At 47.7% G+C, this 23,280-nt stretch overlaps 1 pseudogene; it reads left to right on the top strand.

Annotated features, from left to right (window-relative positions):
• Window positions 1–23,280, top strand: part of LOC120849534 — a 77,653-nt pseudogene that overhangs the window by 30,804 nt on the left and 23,569 nt on the right.

Below are 23,280 nucleotides of genomic sequence, written 5' to 3'. Positions count from 1 at the left end.
ATATATACATATATATACATATACATACACACATACATACCTACATATACATACACCCACGCGCACATATAAACACACATACTTATACATTCACATATGTATACATATACGTAACGACTGTTTAAACATCTTTCAAACGATTGAAGCGATTGCGCATAAAAACATATTTTTATGCATTATAGGGCTGTGAAGGTAAATGTCACTGCCAATTTTCTAATATAACTAACTAAATTAAAAAGCGTGCACGATCTACTGCAAACACTTATCTCTAGTATAGGGGGCTGGATGGCGCATAGCTGGTCTCCGAGCCTGGCGCAAGTGAAGCCACCGGAAGTTGATTCTTGTCTCGGGAGTCGAGCGTCTACTGGGCTTTCTGGTGCATTCAGTCGATGTTTTGGTCCGTGCTTTCTTGTGTTTTTTGGAGGGATTTAATGATCCCGTTTTGAATTAAATCCCGAGGACAAGCCATCTGAACGTGGGACAAATGCATACCTGATCGTCTGGAATCACAGAATTTTCACATCAAATGGCTTCCAAGGAGAGTTCTCGGGTCTGCTTCCGCCGTTACTGCGCAAAAAGCAGGCTGTCTCGAGGTGACCTAGATGAATAGAAGTCTTAGTTTTCTCCCGCAATGTGAGTCCTGACAGGAAACGAAAGCAATAGTTTTGCCACGGTCCCCCGATGCGGGTGGAGTGGTGCCGTCACGTACCCGAGGACGGAGTTGCGACGTGGTTAATTCTCATCGCCGTCCTGGTTGGCGTCGTGGGTGCCACGAACGACCGCAACCAGATCTCGGTGATCCGTAAAGTATGTGGGTATGTGCTCTGGAAGTTTCTAAAACCATCGAACGTCACGCGTAGTGACTTGATACAGACAAGGTGGGACTTCGCGTAACGCGAGTGATGTTTGTAAAGAAATCTTTCGGAGCAGACGACAGGGAAGAATCTCCTTTTGTTGCACCGTTAATGGCGGAATGCGGGGGGTTTGGCGACAGGAAAACCCGACTTCCCCGGCCTCGCTCCAAGAGCGGAGAGAAAGGTTTTTCTGTAGCGGCGACGACAGGAGACCTGGTCGAAATCTCTACAAAGTGTCGCCCGTAAAGCTATCGCTTTAATAGGGAGTTTTAGTAGACCGTGTTTCCCTCTCTGCTAAGACCCTCCGCTACCCAGAACTCTACAGCCAAAGCCATCGGCACGCAGGCGCAGGGGCAGTTTCTTCGTTGCGGAGGGCTTAGCGGAGGGCTTAGCGGAGGGGAAAACGCGGGCTACTAAAACTCGCTAATATCGCTTTAAAACCGTAGCACCCCGAATGCTGTTCGAAAGAGCACTCGGAAGGACTTGAAAAGCCTATCAAGCGCTTACTTCCGGCACAAGCCACTTACTTCCGGTGGCTTCGTGCCTGTTTGCTCAATGAGCCGTCCAGCCCCTTAGTGGTGATCAGTTGCTGCTAACTTCCACCCGAATGATTTTGAGGCTCACATGTCCATTCAATACCACATAGCTAGGAGACAAGGTTTGCGCAGTACGTACCTTATTCTCAGTGGATTCTCGTCGCGACCAAGCGGCAGGCGAACACGCTGAAGCTCGGCTAGGGTACACTGCAAAGCGACAAACGCGCGCGTCTTGATGCCGTCGTGTGCTAGCGTCGCACTTGTGGTGAGGCTGCAAGACGCCCTGGCGGACGACGCTGACGTGAGCTAGGAGGCGCTGCGTGGGCCATTTACCGATGACGTCAGGGAGGGAAAGGCGCAAACCTGTTCTAATTGGTATAAATGGTTTCACCTGGACGTCCCTCAGCCGCCTGTTCAGGCACATCGAGGCCGCCGCCGAGCGACTCCAAACCCGGGCGGAGGACCGGGAGTACACGATCCTCGAGTACCTCCTGGCCGAGAAGAAGCTCGAGTTTGGCGAGATCTTGGCCTTCATGAGTGACTTCGTCCTCGGAGGAGCCGACACGGTAAGCGACTGATAGGCGACCACTCCTTGTGCCGCTGGCATGTGTGCCTAGAACGGTGACAGTGCTGTGACCGCGTTGGAAGAAGAGAGAGAGAGGTACCTGAACGAATCCGGAAAAGGGACCGAAATTTTTCTCTGGCTTGGCGCATCTCCTGGCACGGAAATTATGGGTTCCTCGCGGAGGCGCGGTCGCGCGCCGCGTAGCATTAACAAAAAAATAAAAAAAGTGTGCGCAAATCAGTCTTAGGTACTAACGCGTTACTAGTAACGCGTTACTGTAACTTCGTTATTTTTTTGGTAACTTGTAACAGTAGCGAGATACTTTTTAAAAATGTAACTTGTAACTATAGTTCTATTACTTTTTCTGAGGTAACGATGAAAGTAAAGAGGTTACTTTCGTCGTTACTTTCCAGTTTTTTTATGAATAATATATCAGTGAACGAGTACAATCTAGCTATTCCTTACACTTCCCAAATTGTCTTTTCCGACATTTCGAGTGCCAAGTTGGCCTTGCACAAACTTGTGAGAACGTTCTTTCTTGCGAGTCACAATCCGATTATAGCCACGTGTAGATTTGATGGGAAAAAAATCTATTTATCTTTACGCAAGCGCTTGTCCGTTGTGACTGAACACTTACATGTTAGTGTCTTGAAGCACCATCTATGAAGCGGTTTTTCCTTTTTCTGGGCAAACGCTTTTTAATCGGGTGAATCAACCGTGAATCAACAACACACGCGGATTGCACTGCTAATGTTTCGTATTTTGATTTGCACCACTACTCCGGCGTGGTGTCAACAATTAAGGCAAAATTTACTGCCGTTTTCGCAGGGTTTGTTTCTGGCTTGCCAGGGACGAACTGAAATATGTCCAGGGACTTTATGAACCCAGAGCAACCGTCAACGAGCCAGAAATGTGCTAATGATACCAAGGATTGGGCATTTGTATTGGGCCCGCGTTTGTTCCCATGCAATTCCTTCCAGCGCTCCATTCTGGTGACTGTTCAGCAAGGGCAGGGACGTGTTCGCCATCAAACGAGGGAAACTTTCAGACAATACATTCGAGAATGCTAGGTCACAATATAAACTAAAGAGCGCACTTTTTTTAATTTTATGCAATGAAAGTTAGGGAGGGGCGTTTTCTAGTTTCTTCTTAATCTTTTTGTTATAGAAAAGTAACTTAAAAGTAAGTTCGTTACTTTTCAAAAGTAACTGTAACAAACTACTCTTTTGTTGTGGTAACTGTAACGGTTAATTTCGCTACTTTTTTTCTGAAAGTAACTGTAACTGTAACAAATTACTTTTTTAAAAGTAACTTACCCAAGACTGGCGGAAATAGGGATGGTTCTCCCGAGCTCCTTATCATGTGGTGCATCCCACGGCGTTTGCCAGAAACGCGAGCGAGCCTTCGAAATACTGGTTCCACGGCGAGCCGGCGCTGTTCAGACTCCCTTATTCCGCAGTGGTTGTGAGTGAGCCCAGATTCCGAAGAGAAACGGCAAAACTGCACTGTCGTCTATTTGTTATGACGAAGCAATTTGTTACAACGAATCCTACTTAAAAATGTGTGTATCTGAACGTATTCCGCAAAGCAAATACAAGAATCAAGCTTTTGTGAAATGACAACCTTGCGCTTGCTGGATGAGCGCGAAAAATGCCCAATATAAACTTTTTTCTTTTTTTTTTTAAATGTACCGCCATCTTTAGAATTGCGGCGTCGACGATGCCTTCTAGAGCTTAAAACGTGAAATACCGGCTGTTTGTGGCAGCACAGCTATCTGGGTAGGCTACGGTAATGTGGGTATGAGGAACTTGACTATGACTTGGCTATAGCCAGCCGGCAACAGCCAGGCGGCGCCAGCAGAGTAAGAGCCCACGGTTATACCCTGTCTCGTTGTAACTTGGCAAAGGGTGAACGATGTGGGATTTCCCCTGTAGGGGTTACCACTTAGAAACACAGAAGGTTCCTTGGGTCCGGATAAAGACGTGTTTATTGACTGCAATGCCAACACGCTTGCCCGAAGGCCAACAATGGTGGAGACGACGGCGCTGTCTCTTTTGACAGGATCGCCAGTCGGAGTCCGCGCTGCCGCTATTGACAGTATCACGGAGGGGGAGGATCAGATAAAGATATGAAGGCTCCGTCGAGCAGAGCCTCCCCCAGCGAGAGTCCCGCCTGTTGGATTAGGGCCGTCTTATATAGCCTGCGGGAATGCACGCTCCCGGGGTGGGTCGGATGTAGGTGGCTCCCCGGAGGGGCGGACGCGTCCAAGTCATGATCCCGAGGGGTGTGCCTTAGGCAAATTACCCGAGAAGAACGAGGGAAAGCCGTCCACCGGGGAATACGGCTTCGCCCTCGCATCCGGGACGCGCCCCCACGTGGCGACGTCCCACGGCCTGCCTGAGCTAGGCCTAGATAGGGATGCGGGGAACCCGTGGTTCCCACAGCGATAAGGCCCACATTGCGTGCCGACGGCTTCGAAATGCGCGACGTATACGAGCAAACCCCACACATATTGGAGCGTGACGCAGCGAAAAGCCAGATACTTTTTCGGAGTAGAGGCGCGCTCCGATGATACGCAGTCACGTTCCCATTGGCCCGCCAGTGCCCTAGCTTCCGCTGTACTGGCATGTTATGCGGTCACGGCTTCGTGGGATACCCAGTATTTCTTGCTTCAGACACTAGGCTAAGCGGCGCCACCGGAGTAAAAGTTCACGTTTGAGCAATGTAGCCGCCATTCCCAGGGGTACCCAATATTTCTAGCTTCAGTCGCTCGATGGCGCCAAACAAAACAGCATTGCAGGTTGCCTATGGTGGGCTAAAGTAACTTTGTTGGAGCTTGACCAGTTGAATGAAGCTTGGTAACCTTGCCTTCCCGGAAGAACCAGGATGGAGACGGTGGGGTGTTTCGAAGGAATGTATGAGCAGTTTAATGGAATCCTGGCAGATAAGACCTCGGTATTCGATACCTGCACCTCGAGTGGTGGCACATAGACGTTTTCATACCCCTCACATGCCATGGATGAATCGCATACCTTGCAGGGATAACCTAATCGGAGCAGCGACACCGGGTCGGAATCAGTCCGTTTGCCTTAGAAAAAGCAGTCGGGGGCATAAATGTGACGATGAGTTTGATACAAAGCCCTTGCGATTCACGCTTGCAATCGACTGACTTCATAGATAAGCACCCTCGGGGAACATGTGAAGATCAATAGCATTGCAGCCAGACCCACGCGGCAGCTTCTTGTGCTGATCTCACACTTCTGGTGATTGATCTTAGGCATATTAAAATTATTTGTGCACCGGACGACAACACTGTGGTGATCAGCCAACCGTAGAGTTGTTGGTAATTTTAACACGGTAAAAAAGCAAAAAAACACACACACAATAAAACACTCGAACCTAACTGAGGCACGACGTCCGTGTTTAGACATTTTCGCCCATACTCTTGGCGGTGCATACCGTGTCTATGCTGGCAATCCAAGAATGCACAGTTTTGAGGTTCGGTCAGTTGCGGTCTGGTACAAGTTAATATACTAAAGTATTAAGGTGGGGTAGATGGATAGGCATATCACTATATAGCGTGTAGGTCAAGTACAAACCGAACACAAGGGTGCAAGTGAATTGGTGTAGGCGGAGCATTTTGAAGGAACCAGAGACTAAGGAACTAGAAGTCATAAAAACGTCTACGTGCCACCACTCAAGATGCAGATATCTTAGATGTGTTTGAGACATTCTCCTTCTTATTCCCTTGGTGTGAATGTTCGTATTTTCTCAGTCCCGTGTTACTCCAAAATGTCAAGTACGCACCGACGGAACAGGCGCTTGCTCCGTCAGTGCTTGATCTTCGCGCTCTTTAGTAATGCGCTGGTATGAGGTTATACGAAAAAGGTCTACAAGGGCCCAAACAGATATGTGTTTAAGACCAACCGGTTTTGCGCACACGCGGCCATGGTAAAATAGTTCCACATACTTTTTTATACAAACTACCCGAAGATATTAAGCGTACAAGAATCACAAATATATGTTTACCGAACCATAATTGCGATTAAAGGGCGGCAAACACCCTCCATTAATTGTTTTCCTTAAATAGCGCGGAACTTGGATAGTTCGCGCTATTTCTTGGTAGTTTTTTCTGGAAATGTGTTTCAAGTACGGCGTTGTATTCTGGTTTTCGCTACAACCCTCGATACTACAGAGTTGTAGAAGTGTCTGCAAAAGAAAACACCAACACTTTGCGTTTGGGTTAGCTTTGCATGTTCCGAACAGCGCTTCGTGCGCATGCGCCATATGCAGGCAACGCAGCGAGCTATGCGTATGTGCGCGTACACTGCGTGCCCTTCTCGTTGGTCTCGTCACGTGTGGGACAAGGTGACGAGAGCAGTTTGCTTGAAGACATCTAGATGGCGCTGCAACCCCGAACTAGTTTTTTTTTTTTTTTATCAGGCTTCCTTTTGAATGTAGAAGTGTACTGTTGAAAGGCTGGCTCCTGTTATGCTTCTCGAAGGGGGGGGGGGGGGGGGGGGGGGGGGCAACGTGCCAGCTGATTACAAGGGTTCAGCACCATTCATCTCTTCATGCATGCGCGGTTGCGTTTTGCAGAACTAAAAGTGCTGGTTTGACGCGCTCGGCAGCGTTCCGATGAAAGTTTGCGGGCGTCGCACACAGTGCCAGACAAGGGTCTTTACGCTATCTTAAAACTCTCCACTATTTACAAAGTGTGCCTTGTATTTAAGAAGCTTAATCTCCGAGCTTCCGACCAGCGATTAACGGTTCGCAAGGAAGCGCAGAACGTGAAGACACCGTCGGTTGTAGCGTACCGAGTTCATAACGTTTTGCCTGATTCTTTGAAGTATATTTTTTTTTCTTGCACTTACTAATTTTGTTTTAGGGGCGAAGCTCCTTAGGGTCTAGCCTTGTCTGGCGTCCTTGCTCACATCGATTGTACTGCCTCCGCTATCGGCCCACATTGAAATAATAAAAAAAAAAAAAAACGTACGCCTGTACGTTTTTTGTACAGGGGTTCGACTCAGGACCGCTTGTTTACGAGGCAGACGTCTGAACCACTACGCTACACTTATTTTTTTTTCTTTATTCCCACTATGCTACACTGCAACGTCGCATGTAGAAGCTCAACGTCTATACAGTAGAGGGCGCTGCGGTCAAATGCGTATGTAATCGCGTTAAACTTTGCATGCATTAGCCTTTGCATGCTCAAATGCGTATATAACCACGATCCATACCCCCCCATTCCCTTTCTGACATAGACCGTTGACTTAAACGGTAGAGATGCGTTCCCACGGCTTCTAGCGGATCCAAGCTGATCCGCTAGAAGAACCGCTGGCTCTGCATTTCACCGGCTATCAAGCAATAATAATGAAGTCGAAACGCAACCCAGAACTCAGCACTACCTATGAGCAATAAAAACAAATCACCACCATCAGCACTACCTCTGAACCATAAAATCAGTATCATTAGCACCACCCGAGCTTCGCCCCAATCAACATCATTCAAAACGTGGAGATGCGTCCATTTTTTTTCATACATGAGTCGTCATGTAAACAATAAACGGTTCTTCGGATTCGGCTCATGCGAAGTGCATACCATGCAGTGTGACACAAACACGTTAGAAAATGATGATATATAAAACGTGTTATTTGTGAATCCCTTGACACGCACCTAGATCGACCAAGCTATGAAGCATTATGCGGACGATTAAAGTTGCACATAGTGCAATCCACTTACAACTGTACTACATATAACGAAGTACAGCTTTAACAATCAGTTTTTAGAGGACCATTCGTTTTTGTATAAGGCACCCAATCCAGATACAACGATAGACTGTTAGAACGATCGCTTTATCGGGTTATCTCATTATCGTTATAAGTGTATTGCACTATTTAATAAAGGAATCAGCGCAGCAGGCTACGGTTCTTATCATTCGAGGTAATGTTGAGTTTCTGTCTTTCTCTGTATTGTGGTACAGTATAAAATTCTTAGTCAACAACTGGCATAATTTGCGCATTCGGTCGCTTCGATCCTGGTTGTTCCAGTGCCATCTACAGCTTCGAACACTACGCATAGAACAACAGCACAAAGACACGGACAAATAGGAGAATGCAAGCAGGTCGCAGCGCTGACCAGCTTATTTGTCGGGGCTCATAGTTATGTCCCTCGCACTATTAGCTTTTGTTAATTTGAGTTCTGATGCACGTCAGAGAATTTCCGAAAACATTCGCAGGTGCAAGAGACAGCAAAGAAAAAAAGCTTCAAGGAAACATACTAGAAACCGATGCTTCGCCTACAAAGTTTTAGCTTGTTAGGTGCCAGTACCGAGGAAACTTCGGTAGCTTGAAGGAAAGTCCAAACAAACCACGAAGCTATAATTTCAGATGGTATAGGGCGAACTTGAGAAAACGTAATGGAATCCCCAAAGTCGCACCCTACGTTTCTGCGAGACAGAGCTTATTCGATATTTGGCTCCTTAGCCGTAATGAAGCCAAGCCTTGGCACTGCATGCTTCCAGAAGAATAAGGCCATGAACGAGAAAAACATGCCAAAAATAAAATGATAAATCAATTTCATCACTTTCTCGGCGAAAGTACCCGCTCCGAGGACAGCGCATTAAAAGTTTAAATTCAGAGAGACATTTATCTCTAAAGTCCTACCGAATACGATATAGCTTCGCCAATACTGGAAACTCCTCCGAAAACCCATAGGAGCGGCGGCGAACGTGGCAGTGGCGCCTCTAGCGCACTCGGAGTCTACGGAAGCAGACGACGCAATGGAAAAGTATAGGCCCCGCAACGTCCTCGAGCTTTGCGAGTCCCGTTTCGTCACCCCAACAGCTGAAACCATTGATTACGGTCAGTCCGCTTGCAAACCGGAATCCACTGATAGAAACTGCAACGAGAATCAAATAACAACGCGCGCATAAACAAAGATAGAGCCGTCTATTTAGTGGTCTCAAATACTCAGGGGATCACACGCGTTTGAACCGCGTCTGGGAAGCGGAAAAAAAGGCGTTTACCTACTCGAACTATGTCGTAAGAGGTTCTGTTGATTCGTTACAAACTGAGTTGTCACAGTTTCTTACCTGAATATGGGATCATTAAAACGTGCACAAACGACATGTTAATATTACCAGAGCAAGCGCACCAGCTGCAGGAGCATAAAAAAAAAAAAAAAAAAAAGTAAGCATAAAAATGACCGTGCAAACTTTCCAAACTTTGCACAAAAAATAGAATCGCCATTCCAGACGAAAAAAAAAAAAACGGGAACAGTTGCGAAAAACGGCGAATAAAACAAAGAAATTAGCAGACGATACAAAGATACCCAGCAAAAAACTTCTTCAGCGACGATGATCATTGCGGCGCTTATAGAAAAAAGAAAGAAAAATGGAAATCAGCAAATGAATAGCTCATGGTCGCCGCCGGTGCTGAGTTTACAACAAACTAAGCGGAAGCAACAGACGAAACTGATCGAAAAAGACGAAAGCGTCCTTTTTTTGAGCTGCTTGTTATATACGTTTGTTTATTTGCTTTCGCGGCGTAGGTATAGAACTAAAAACAAAACAGGGGTAAAAATTAACGTAGTCTCAGCTCACACTGCCCGGTAAATAAGAGTGGCACGCATTTTTTCGGTCGCAGGCAGTAATCTTCTATATGTGCTAGCAGTGTGTGACCTTTTTTGCTTTCGCATTTCTTTTTCCACTGACTTTGTCGGGTTCTTCGTTCGCCCACTTGACGAAGCAGTTTAAAAGTACATTCAAGTACTTGTTGACGTACGTGTCTAAAGAAACTTTGCACGCCGTACCTTTGTTTCCAGCGTCGATCAGTGGCCTCAAATGCGCCTTTAGCTGAACTCTGGTTTGGTGCAGTATGTCGGTGAAAGGCGTGTTGAAGGCACGCCTGATGTTACCGGCTAGGTTACGAGCCAATTCGGAAGATGATGTCATTTTCGCATTTGAATATTTGTTCTTCAACAAAATGTCTTTCGAGGTGTTCCATGTTTCTGATTGAAGTTGGATTTGGCAAGCATGATGAGAGATCTGACTGGCTGCCCAGCCGGCTGCATAGGACTGGGTAATCAGTCATGCATCTGGTCTGTCGTCCATGAGGTTCTCCGCTATCTCCCTTGAGTTGTCATCATCGTCTGTTGAGACGTCAGTGGCGATTTTGAAACCGGACTTGAATAGCTTTTCCTTCTGCACAAGAAAATCCGCGAAATCTGCTCCGCAGTTGCTGTCTGACGTTGGTTGCAGCAGGTCGTTCGCGATAACTCCCTTCATTTGTAACCTGAAAGATGCTGGGTCAGGGTTTTGATAGTTCACGACTTTGCTTCGAATGATACAGAATAGCTTTTCAATACAGTCTTGCGTAAGATCCCGAAGCAGAAGAAACTTGAGACCATTTAGGTCTTTCAGTTCGGTCCAGAGCAGCCTCAGGGTATGGATGTTCTCCAGCCATCCACGAAGACAGGGTTCGGTTCCTCCGCTTGCGATTGAGTACTTCAAGGTTTTTTTTAGGACAGCCTTCATTTCTTCCCAAAACTGCCAATGTGGGGTCTTGTCGGGAAGTCCTCGTTTGAGCGCTTTCGTGCAATGTGGGCTTGAGGAATTAAACGAATCAAATAAGGAGTCCATTTTCTCGATGAATTTTGCTGTGGCCCTAGCGTCTTCCGTTAGGTCCTTCGTCTCGATGTAAGTGAGCATTCCAGGGCTGACGGAATGGCTGAGAGTTCGTGCCGCAAAACAAACTCTCATTGCTGTGAACGGTGGAAGAGCGAGGTGGACAGCCCGAAGTCGTGGTGCAGCTCTTGGGGTACAGTCTTTGTCTAAGCTGTTGAAGTCTTGAATGTGACACAACTTGTAGATTTCCGTTCCGTGCTTGGAGTCATACTTTCTAAGGTTGTTCCTAGTATTTTTGAGCAAGTGTGGCGTGTCGTTCATGAAGTACACTTTTTCGTCCGACACCTTGATATGGTTTTCGAGTGCAGCTTTTAGGCGCCCGTTTCCGGCTTGAGCGGCGTCGCCGTCGCCGTCGGCGTAACGGCGCGGTGCATTATGGGTAAATTTCCCAGCTAAATCTAGCGGAAATATTTCCCCGCTTAATCTAGCGGAAAAATTTCCCCCCTAAAACTAGCGGAAAGTTCTCCCCGCTAAATTTAGCGGAAAAATTTCCCCCCTAAGTCTAGCGGAAAAATTTCCCCGCAAAATCTAGCGGAAAAATTTCCCCGCTATATCTAACGGGAAATTTTCCCCGCTAAATCTAGTTTAAACATTTCCTCGCTAAATCTAGCGGAAAAATTTTTCTGGGGGGGGTGATGTGACCCCCCCCCTCCCCCCGCCGAGGTCACGCCCCGAGGTCACGTGACACTCCCTCCCCCCCCCCCCCGAGGGCACGTGACATCCCCCAGGTCACGTGATCCCCCCAAGGTCACGTGACCCCCCTCCCCCAGAGGTCACGTGACCCCACTCCCCGAGGTCACATGACCCAACCCCCCTCAGTACCCTTCCCTACTCCTCGCCAAGAGCTGCGCTCTAATTCGGCGTTACAGGCAGGTGTAAACGGCTTTTTTTTTCCGTGATACCGAGCTCTCGCTTCATCCTCAAGTTGTCGGCTCTCTGGTCGCACACCACCACTTTTAGGATGAAGCTACTTTCGCGTATTTCTTTAAAAATTTGACGCAGTGTTTGACCCATTTCATCTCCCTCTAGGCATCGCATTATGAGATAAGTAGTATACAAGCACCTGGTTTTCTCCTTTTTTTAGGGTCTTGATTATCACTGCCAGGGCTTGGTTGGCAAGAACGTCAGGTCCACTCTCCGTAGTGTACCCTTCATTATAATCACCTTTCGAACAGAAGGTGATGTGCTGTTTTATTGAGACTTTATCAATAGTGACTGCCCCCAACCGGTTTTGCGCAGGGAGGTTAGCGTTTTTAAGGGCAAGTATCTTCAACAAGCTTTTGCTGATGCCAAGATTTTTTTCATGAATCTGTACCCTGGTGGCGAACAGTAGTGCAAGGCAGTTGCAACGCTTTCGTCATATGATGTAAATCTCCGTCCACGGCGCTTTCGCTTGAGTTGCTTCAATTTGTTTAGGATGAAATGTTTTGCAGGATGACTGTCATCGAGTTCTACCAGCTGTTTACGACTCTCAAAGGCTTCCAATGCTTTGACGCTTTGACCTTACTCCGAAGCCCGAAGGTTTTCGATCGTTTATTTCAGCTTTGAGCATTGTTTTTGAGACCGTTGGAGCTTCCTCTTCACGTCCTCTATTTGCTGCTCTAGCCCCTTCCGTCGTTTCGGTAGACGAGCATCTGGAGGAAGGGCTGGAAAGGTTGAGGCGCGATTAATGCGCAAAACAAAACCTTTAATGCAGTTATCGCATAGTTTCCACTTTAAAACTCAGTCTATACATATTTGCTTACGCGCATGTCTCCACCACTTTATACTGCAAACCTTTAGTCGGTTGGTATCGTTTTTAAGTGAGATGATTAGTAATGACAGATGAGAGATAGACGGAGAATTTCCGTCTAGTTTCCTGTGTTCGCGAGCCATATCCGCTTGACATACCACTTTGCCTCGTGGAAATGTTTTTTATTGCGATTTATGGTTTTAACGCGTTTTCGTATTGCTAATTCAGTGCCACAGATTGCTATCATAGTAACACGAGCGACCGATAGTATTTTTAAATGAAAATAATAAAAAAACGATAATGAAAGGATGTTTTTAAGATGGAGCCACGTTTTCGAATATTCTGAATCACTTCTTTTTGTTGATTTTTACTTACATTAGGCCATTGGTTTGTCGGGAACGATGTCCTGCTCGGATGCCACTTGTTTCCTTTTGGTGGAAGCTTTCTTTGGATTGGCAGGCCTAGCATTATCAAAATTGAGCATTTGCGATGGCACACTTCCAGGTTTGAGCCTGTTAAGCAGAAGGTTTAAAAAAATAGCGAAACCATGAACCGATAACGAACAGACAGAATATGAATTTACGAGGCTTACTTTCGTTTTGGAATTTGAGGTATATCGATATTACTAAAGCATCTGCATTTGGACGCATAACATAATATTTTCACATTTATTGCATGTATCAGCTTTACCACAAAAATCAGTGCCAAAAAATCCTCACCGGCTGCTCGATACTTCTTGAAATCAGATGCCTTAAAGTGATCAGCGCATAGCCGGTAGTTTATTTCATTAAAGTGGGCTGCTCCGTAATGCTTCAGCTTAGCATCAAGGTCAGCACGTTTGCAATTGTGCACCCACTGGCGACAGCTGCAATGCAAACAAAAAGATTGTTAAGAGCAAAAAAAAAAAAAAGAAGCTTTGTTTGTTTATTTACATTTTTAACAATTTAATTTGAATGCTGCATAACTTAAATACTTACGTTTGTTCAGCCTTCGAAAAAAGGAGGAAGAATTTCCACCACATCGCAAAAACATGTTTTTGCAATGGTAGGCAGCACATGGCATGCCTGCTGTCTCAAAGTATGCACGGGCGTATGCCCGAAGGCGGCCGGTGGATTAACAAACGATGACCCATAGCAGACGTGCCGGCCGGCGTACACAAATAAACTTCTAATAAAAGTGCGTAACGGGCTTACACTTCTTAATATATTTAATAAATATCAAAAAGCACGTATGACGATTTCAGATTAGAAACTCAATCGAAGGCGAAAATAGGAGGTTATCGCTGACGACAGTGGAAGAAAACAAGAACAACAACAAAGTTGCAGACGGCCCTCAAAATGTCCGAGCCTAACGTAGCAGATGAACCTAAGTTAGTAAGAGCCGAAGCGAAGGAAAGGGAGTAAAAACTAAGCCAAACAAAGCAAGAATACGCAATGGTTTAAACGTAAAAAAAAAAGACAAGAGCAAAAAAAAAAAAAGCGATAAAACACAACAGCATAAAAGCAGAAGGATGAAAGAACGCGGCAGTGCAGAGTGACGTCGCCTCAAAAATATAAAAGAAAGAAGACTGAAAAATGGAAAGAGTGGAGACGGTTCATTAGGGGGTCGGCCTTTATCGTAGAAGTAAGGAAGCAGAAAATGTTAGTCGTCCCCGCGCTAACAATCGCAATTTGTGCACTGTAAATAACGTGACCGAAATAACCTTTCTTGGGGGGGGGGGGGGGGGGGGCGCTTCTCGTCAAGAGATCCAACGAGTCAAAAGATCCAACGAGTCAAAAGGTCCAATAATGGATCTTATGACTCGGATCTTTTGACTCGCCAGACATGAGTCAGAAGATCCAATGTGGGTCAAGAGGTCCAACGAGCCAAAAGATCCAACGAGTCAAAAGGTCCACGGCGAGTCAAGAGGTCCAACGAGTCAAAAGATCCAACGAGTCAGAAGGTCCAATAATGGATCGTTTTACGCGTTGGATCTCTTGACTCGGCAGACATGAGTCAAAAGATCCATTGCGGGTCAAAAGCTCCAATTACTCGAGAACTGCCGCTTCATATTGCGAAGGAGTCACGGCAAGCCCCTCACCGCTTTTTCCCTAGTCGCGGGGAGGCGTTGCACAGTAGGAATCAGTCCAGTAGGCCTTGAGCCAAACGCACGGGGGCTCAGTATAATGCTCAGCACCCTCTAGAAAATGTCAGCGGGTGCTTAAGCCCCTGTTGCCACCCCCCCCCCCCCTCCGCCCTGGTTCCTGGGTCCTTGACGCACTAGATTCTTTGAACATCAAAATCATTTCACGACCCCTTTAAAGGGGTCATGAAACGTTATCGGGTTGGAACGTTCATGGCTTTGCCGGTTTGTATACGGTCCCAGCCTGGCATAAGTATAATCGCACAGACCGCCACTGATTCAGAAACTTCTCTGTCGCGGTGAAATTGTGAAGTCGCGAAGATAAAAGGGGACTATTTCTTTCAGTCTTGCCTTTGCAAGGCTGAATGACGTAATTGGGAATCAAAATCACCCGACTGACGACAGTCGAGCGCGGCTCATGCATAGATTTGACACGAGCTACGTGAGCACTCGCCTTCAGCTTGTAACAGGCAATGCCTCGGCGGACACTCGGGTAGTGGCTCGTGTACAAGCACTGCGGTGATGAGAATAGCCGAGCTCTAACAATGTCTGAGCTGAGCACACGTTCTCTACTTTGTCAAACCCAGCACGTGGGTAAGATTAACGTTAAAGGTATAGGATAGGCGCCGAGCCACGTGGCCGCTTTTTCTGGCTCCGAGTTGAGGGGATGAACGATGCTCATATTTCTCAAATTTATTTGGCGACTGTGCTTAGAAAGAAAATCCAATGCAAGTTTATTCAGTGATCAACGTTAGGGAGTGATTCTAACTAGTGTTTAGCACAAACAGTAAAATCGTTTCAAGTCTCCTTTAGTATGCGCCTTAGATGGCCACTTCGAAAAGAGGAACTCCCGATAATTCACCGGTTCTTTCCGTGCAGGTAAGATATCGAACTTGGCCAATGGGAAGGCAAATGACGAAAAATAATTCAAAATAGTAATTTAAAATATATAGATTTTTTAAAGGCGGGTTGATATTATGGTGAACTTTTCCTTTTTGATAAACTTTTAGGTTCGAGAAATGATATAACAAAATTTAAATTAGCGTTTGATAAGCGGTCGCTGTAATGGATCATGGGATGCAAGGCTCAAAATATGTCGCGAAAATGTGGAAAGTACAATGGGTTTTTAGAGCGCAGCTCTTAGGGGCCCGTTCCCGGCTTGAGCGGCGTCGCCGTCGGCGTCGGCGTCGGCGTCGGCGTAACCAAGGTCATCCCAAGGTCACGTGACCCTCCCAAGGTCATCTCAAGGTCACGTGACCCCACGTGACCCCCTGAAGGTCACGTGACCCCTCGAGGTCACGTGACCCCTTCCAAGGTCATCTCAAGGTCACGTGACCCCAAGATGACCCCACGTGACCCTTTGAAGGTCACGTGACCCTCAAGTCACGTGACCCCTCTGAGGTCACGTGGTCGCCTCCCCAAGGTCACGTGACCCACGAGGTCACGTGACCCCCAAGGTCACGTGACCCCTTCCAAGGTCATCTCAAGGTCACGTGACCCCACGTGACCCCCAGGTCACGTGACCCCTCTGAGGTCACGTGACCCCCCGAGGTCACGTGACCCCTCCAGGTCACGTGACCCCCAAGGTCACGTGGGGGTCACCTTTGGGGTCACGTGGCCTTGAGGTCACCCCCAGGTCACGCCTCCCCGAGGTCACGTGACCCCCTCCCCGAAGTCACGTGACACCCCCCCGGAGCATATTAAAGAATGAGGGGAGGAGGAGGAGAAGGGGGAGGGGTCTACCCTCCCCTCAGTACCCTTCACTCCTCCTCCTCAAGAGCTGCGCTCCAATTCGGCGTTACAGGGATTTGTAAACGGCTTTCACTTTTTTCTCGGCTTTATTACGTGCGAATAAAATAATTAAGTTTGCACGAACAAAATCCACTAGGTGCCGTACATTAAAAGGATAAGTAATATAAAACTTGCGTGATTATGAAAACAAACAAATATATATATATATATATCGGTACTTTCCCGATACATCGAAAGATTAATAAAAATGTGCATGGCTTTTGATCAACGCTGCTCAACCTGAACACGAGCCAGTGAAGCGTGTGCATGCACAGCAAGACAAGTGGTACTAGGGTCCTTCTCCAACTCTGAAATGCCTCGAACACAAAGGTCTTCAAGGCGTCGCGCTCTCGGCTTCGAGCATAGGCTGCGGCCCATACTTAGGTGAAACGGATTATAGCGTGTGGTCTTTAGATGCACCACGCAGTAGTGATTACACGAACGTAAGCCGATTCTGGTTCTCCGTATAGCGTTTTGCCAGTTAGCAGTCATGCTGCACTGGCCGGCAAGATACTGCGACATGTTGACCCTCTGGATGACTGCCAAACATTATACTGTCGAAATGATCCAGATAACCCTTCCTCCCGGTTTAGCTCATGCTGCGTATAGACCAACGCGCTGTTTCCATACAAGCCCTCACAAGGTGTGGGAAAAGGCGAAATTTCCGCACGAGGTGTGGCCACTGCACGTGCGCAAGGAGCGCGTCAAGTGGACCGTCTGCGCGTGCGCAATGCCGATAACAGCACCACCGCAGGGGCGGGACGTCAGCACCGCGTGTTGGTCTATACGTGCCTTGTAATTCAGTCACCAATTAACTGTCCGTTGATTTCTAAATTCGAGAAACACCCTACGTCCTCACTACCGTGCAGCGTGCACAACTCTCGGGGAATTCCTGCCTTAGTCAAGCATACCGCACGAAGAGATGGCGTTGGTCACCATCCGATTAAACTGGAAAATGAAAAGCGCCGTGACACAGCCAGCCATCCGGTATTCCAAAATTGGTCGTCCCCGAGCGCTTCTGGTCAAGAGATCCAACGAGTCAAAAGATCCAACGAGTCAAAAGGTCCAATAATGGATCTTATGACTCGTTGGATCTTTTGACTCGCCAGACACGAGTCAGAAGATCCAATGTGGGTCAAGAGGTCCAACGAGCCAAAAGATCCAACGAGTCAAAAGGTCCACGGCGAGTCAAGAGGTCCAACGAGTCAAAAGATCCAACGAGTCAGAAGGTTCAATAATGGATCGTTTTACGCGTTGGATCTCTTGACTCGGCAGACATGAGTCATAAGATCCATTGCGGGTCAAAAGCTCCAATTACTCGAGAACTGCCGCTTCATATTGCGAAGGAGTCACGGCAAGCCCCTCACCGCTTTTTCCCTAGTCGCGGGGAGGCGTTGCACGGTAGGAATCAGTCCAGTAGGCCTTGAGCCAAACGCACGGGGGCTCAGCACCCTCTAGAAAATGTCAGCGGGTGCCTAAGCCCCTGTTGCCCCCCCCCCCCCTCCCCCCTGGTTCCTGGGTCCTTGACGCACTAGATTCTTTGAACATCAAAATCATTTCACGACCCCTTTAAAGGGGTCATGAAACGTTATCGGGTTGGAACGTTCATGGCTTTGCCGGTTTGTACTGGTCCCAGCCTGGCATAAGTATAATCGCACAGACCGCCACTGATTCAGAAACTTCTCTGTCGCGGTGAAATTGTGAAGTCGCGAAGATAAAAGGGGACTATTTCTTTCAGTCTTGCCTTTGCAAGGCTGAATGACGTAATTGGGAATCAAAATCACCCGACTGACGACAGTCGAGCGCGGCTCATGCATAGATTTGACACGAGCTACGTGAGCACTCGCCTTCAGCTTGTAACAGGCAATGCCTCGGCGGACACTCGGGTAGTGGCTCGTGTACAAGCACTGCGGTGATGAGAATAGCCGAGCTCTAACAATGTCTGAGCTGAGTACACGTTCTCCACTTTGTCAAACCCAGCACGTGGGTAAGATTAACGTTAAAGGTATAGGATGGGCGCCGAGCCACGTGGCCGCTTTTTCTGGCTCCGAGTTGAGGGGATGAACGATGCTCATATTTCACAAATTTATTTGGCGACTGTGCTTAGAAAAAAAAAACCAATGCAAGTTTATTCAGTGATCAACGTTAGGGAGTGATTCTAACTAGAATTTAGCACAAATAGTAAAATCGTTTCAAGGCTCCTTTAGGATGCGCCTTAGATGGCCACTTCGAAAAGAGGAACTCCCGATAATTCACCGGTTCTTTCCGTGCAGGTAAGATATCGAACTTGGCCAATGGGAAGGCAAATGACGAAAAATAATTCAAAATAGTAATTTAAAATATATAGATTTTTTAAAGGCGGGTTGATATTATGGTGAACTTTTCCTTTTTAATAAACTTTTAGGTTCGAGAAATGATATAACAAAATTTAAATTAGCGTTCGATAAGCGGTCGCTGTAATGGATCATGGGATGCAAGGCTCAAAATATGTCGCGAAAATGTGGAAAGTACAATGGGTTTTTTTCTCGGCTTTATTACGTGCGAATAAAATAATTAAGTTTGCACGAACAAAATCCACTAGGTGCCGTACATTAAAAGGATAAGTAATATAAAACTTGCGTGATTATGAAAACAAAAAAATATATATATATCGGTACTTTCGCGATACATCGAAAGACTAATAAAAATGTGCATGGCTTTTGATCAACGCTGCTCAACCTGAACACGAGCCAGTGAAGCGTGTGCATGCACAGCAAGACAAGTGGTACTAGGGTCCTTCTCCGACTCTGAAATGCCTCGAACACAAAGGTCTTCAAGGCGTCGCGCTCTCGGCTTCGAGCATAGGCTGCGGCCCATCCTTAGGTGAAACAGATTATAGCGTGTGGTCTTTAGGTGCACCACGCAGTAGTGATTACACGAACGTAAGCCGATTCTGGTCTGCCAGTTAGCAGTCATGCTGCACTGGCCGGCAAGATACTGCGACATGTTGACCCTCTGGATGACTGCCAAACATTATACTGTCGAAATGATCCAGATAAGCCTTCCTCCCGGTTTAGCTCATGCTGCGTATAGACCAACGCGCTGTTTCCATACAAGCCCTCACAAGGTGTGGGAAAAGGCGAAATTTCCGCACGAGGTGTGGCCACTGCACGTGCGCAAGGAGCGCGTCAAGTGGACCGTCTGCGCGTGCGCAATGCCGATAACAGCACCACCGCAGGGGCGGGACGTCAGCACCACGTGTTGGTCTATACGTGCCTTGTAATTCAGTCACCAATTAACTGTCCGTTGATTTCTAAATTCGAGAAACACCCTACGTCCTCACTACCGTGCAGCGTGCACAACTCTCGGGGAATTCCTGCCTTAGTCAAGCATACCGCACGAAGAGATGGCGTTGGTCACCATCCGATTAAACTGGAAAATGAAAAGCGCCGTGACACAGCCAGCCATCCGGTATCCCAAAATCGGTCGTCCCCGAGGTCACTGTATCCTCGTCTCTCATCTCCCTATTTTTTGTCTTTGTCATTAGACGCGGGATCCCATCCTGCTTCAGTGCAGTGACCGTCGCTCCCCTCCTTGTCACCCGAAAGCCGCCATTCATCGTACTTTTGCCTGTCTTGCTTTTCCTGCTCTTCTTCAAAGCCCTTTCCCCCTTCCCCGGTGATCGGGCAGAGAGTCAAGAGGTTCAACGAGTCAGAAGGTTCAATAACGGATCTTTTGACTCGCCAAACACGAGTCAAGAGATCCAATGTGGGTCAAGAGGTCCAACGAGTCAAGAGATCCAACGAGTCGAAAGATCCACGGCGAGTCAAGAGGTCCAACGAGTCAAAAGATCCAACGAGTCAGAAGGTCCAATAATGGATCTTTTGACGCGTTGGATCTTTTGACTCGTTGGACCTCTTGACTCGGAATCGTCCCCGAGGCCACTGTATCCTCTTCTCTCATCTCCCTATTTTTTGTCTTTGTCATTAGACGCGGGATCCCATCCTGCTTCAGTGCAGTGACCGTCGCTCCCCTCCTTGTCACCCGAAAGCCGCCATTCATCGTACTTTTGCCTGTCTTGCTTTTCCTGCTCTTCTTCAAAGCCCTTTCCCCCTTCCCCGGTGATCGGGCAGAGAGTCAAGAGGTTCAACGAGTCAGAAGGTTCAATAACGGATCTTTTGACTCGCCAAACACGAGTCAAGAGATCCAATGTGGGTCAAGAGGTCCAACGAGTCAAAAGATCCAACGAGTCAGAAGGTCCAATAATGGATCATTTGACGCGTTGGATCTTTTGACTCGTTGGACCTCTTGACTCGGAATCGTCCCCGAGGCCACTGTATCCTCTTCTCTCATCTCCCTATTTTTTGTCTTTGTCATTAGACGCGGGATCCCATCCTGCTTCAGTGCAGTGACCGTCGCTCCCCTCCTTGTCACCCGAAAGCCGCCATTCATCGTACTTTTGCCTGTCTTGCTTTTCCTGCTCTTCTTCAAAGCCCTTTCCCCCTTCCCCGGTGATCGGGCAGAGAGTCAAGAGGTTCAACGAGTCAGAAGGTCCAATAACGGACCTTTTGACTCGCCAAACACGAGTCAAGAGATCCAATGTGGGTCAAGAGGTCCAACGAGTCAAAAGATCCAACGAGTCAGAAGGTCCAATAATGGATCATTTGACGCGTTGGATCTTTTGACTCGTTGGACCTCTTGACTCGGAATCGTCCCCGAGGCCACTGTATCCTCTTCTCTCATCTCCCTATTTTTTGTCTTTGTCATTAGACGCGGGATCCCATCCTGCTTCAGTGCAGTGACCGTCGCTCCCCTCCTTGTCACCCGAAAGCCGCCATTCATCGTACTTTTGCCTGTCTTGCTTTTCCTGCTCTTCTTCAAAGCCCTTTCCCCCTTCCCCGGTGACCGGGCAGAGAGTCAAGAGGTTCAACGAGTCAGAAGGTCCAATAACGGACCTTTTGACTCGCCAAACACGAGTCAAGAGATCCAATGTGGGTCAAGAGGTCCAACGAGTCAAAAGATCCAACGAGTCAGAAGGTCCAATAATGGATCTTTTGACGCGTTGGATCTTTTGACTCGTTGGACCTCTTGACTCGGAATCGTCCCCGAGGCCACTGTATCCTCTTCTCTCATCTCCCTATTTTTTGTCTTTGTCATTAGACGCGGGATCCCATCCTGCTTCAGTGCAGTGACCGTCGCTCCCCTCCTTGTCACCCGAAAGCCGCCATTCATCGTACTTTTGCCTGTCTTGCTTTTCCTGCTCTTCTTCAAAGCCCTTTCCCCCTTCCCCGGTGATCGGGCAGAGAGTCAAGAGGTTCAACGAGTCATAAGGTCCAATAACGGACCTTTTGACTCGCCAAACACGAGTCAAGAGATCCAATGTGGGTCAAGAGGTCCAACGAGTCAAAAGATCCAACGAGTCAGAAGGTCCAATAATGGATCTTTTGACGCGTTGGATCTTTTGACTCGTTGGACCTCTTGACTCGGAATCGTCCCCGAGGCCACTGTATCCTCTTCTCTCATCTCCCTATTTTTTGTCTTTGTCATTAGACGCGGGATCCCATCCTGCTTCAGTGCAGTGACCGTCGCTCCCTTCCTTGTCACCCGAAAGCCGCCATTCATCGCACTTTTGCCTGTCTTGCTTTTCCTGCTCTTCTTCAAAGCCCTTTCCCCCTTCCCCGGTGATCGGGCAGAGAGTCAAGAGGTTCAACGAGTCAGAAGGTTCAATAACGGATCTTTTGACTCGCCAAACACGAGTCAAGAGATCCAATGTGGGTCAAGAGGTCCAACGAGTCAAGAGATCCAACGAGTCGAAAGATCCACGGCGAGTCAAGAGGTCCAACGAGTCAAAAGATCCAACGAGTCAGAAGGTCCAATAATGGATCTTTTGACGCGTTGGATCTTTTGACTCGTTGGACCTCTTGACTCGGAATCGTCCCCGAGGCCACTGTATCCTCTTCTCTCATCTCCCTATTTTTTGTCTTTGTCATTAGACGCGGGATCCCATCCTGCTTCAGTGCAGTGACCGTCGCTCCCCTCCTTGTCACCCGAAAGCCGCCATTCATCGTACTTTTGCCTGTCTTGCTTTTCCTGCTCTTCTTCAAAGCCCTTTCCCCCTTCCCCGGTGATCGGGCAGAGAGTCAAGAGGTTCAACGAGTCAGAAGGTCCAATAACGGACCTTTTGACTCGCCAAACACGAGTCAAGAGATCCAATGTGGGTCAAGAGGTCCAACAAGTCAAAAGATCCAACGAGTCAGAAGGTCCAATAATGGATCTTTTGACGCGTTGGATCTTTTGACTCGTTGGACCTCTTGACTCGGAATCGTCCCCGAGGCCACTGAATCCTCTTCTCTCATCTCCCTATTTTTTGTCTTTGTCATTAGACGCGGGATCCCATCCTGCTTCAGTGCAGTGACCGTCGCTCCCCTCCTTGTCACCCGAAAGCCGCCATTCATCGTACTTTTGCCTGTCTTGCTTTTCCTGCTCTTCTTCAAAGCCCTTTCCCCCTTCCCCGGTGATCGGGCAGAGAGTCAAGAGGTTCAACGAGTCAGAAGGTTCAATAACGGATCTTTTGACTCGCCAAACACGAGTCAAGAGATCCAATGTGGGTCAAGAGGTCCAACGAGTCAAGAGATCCAACGAGTCGAAAGATCCACGGCGAGTCAAGAGGTCCAACGAGTCAAAAGATCCAACGAGTCAGAAGATCCACGGCGAGTCAAGAGGTCCAACGAGTCAAAAGATCCAACGAGTCAGAAGGTCCAATAATGGATCTTTTGACGCGTTGGATCTTTTGACTCGTTGGACCTCTTGACTCGGAATCGTCCCCGAGGCCACTGTATCCTCTTCTCTCATCTCCCTATTTTTTGTCTTTGTCATTAGACGCGGGATCCCATCCTGCTTCAGTGCAGTGACCGTCGCTCCCCTCCTTGTCACCCGAAAGCCGCCATTCATCGTACTTTTGCCTGTCTTGCTTTTCCTGCTCTTCTTCAAAGCCCTTTCCCCCTTCCCCGGTGAT

Source organism: Ixodes scapularis, unplaced genomic scaffold (assembly GCF_016920785.2).
Source record: "Ixodes scapularis isolate PalLabHiFi unplaced genomic scaffold, ASM1692078v2 ptg000080l_1__unscaffolded, whole genome shotgun sequence".
NCBI classification, from domain to species: Eukaryota; Metazoa; Arthropoda; class Arachnida; order Ixodida; family Ixodidae; genus Ixodes; species Ixodes scapularis.
This window is presented reverse-complemented; position numbering and strand designations above follow the sequence as displayed.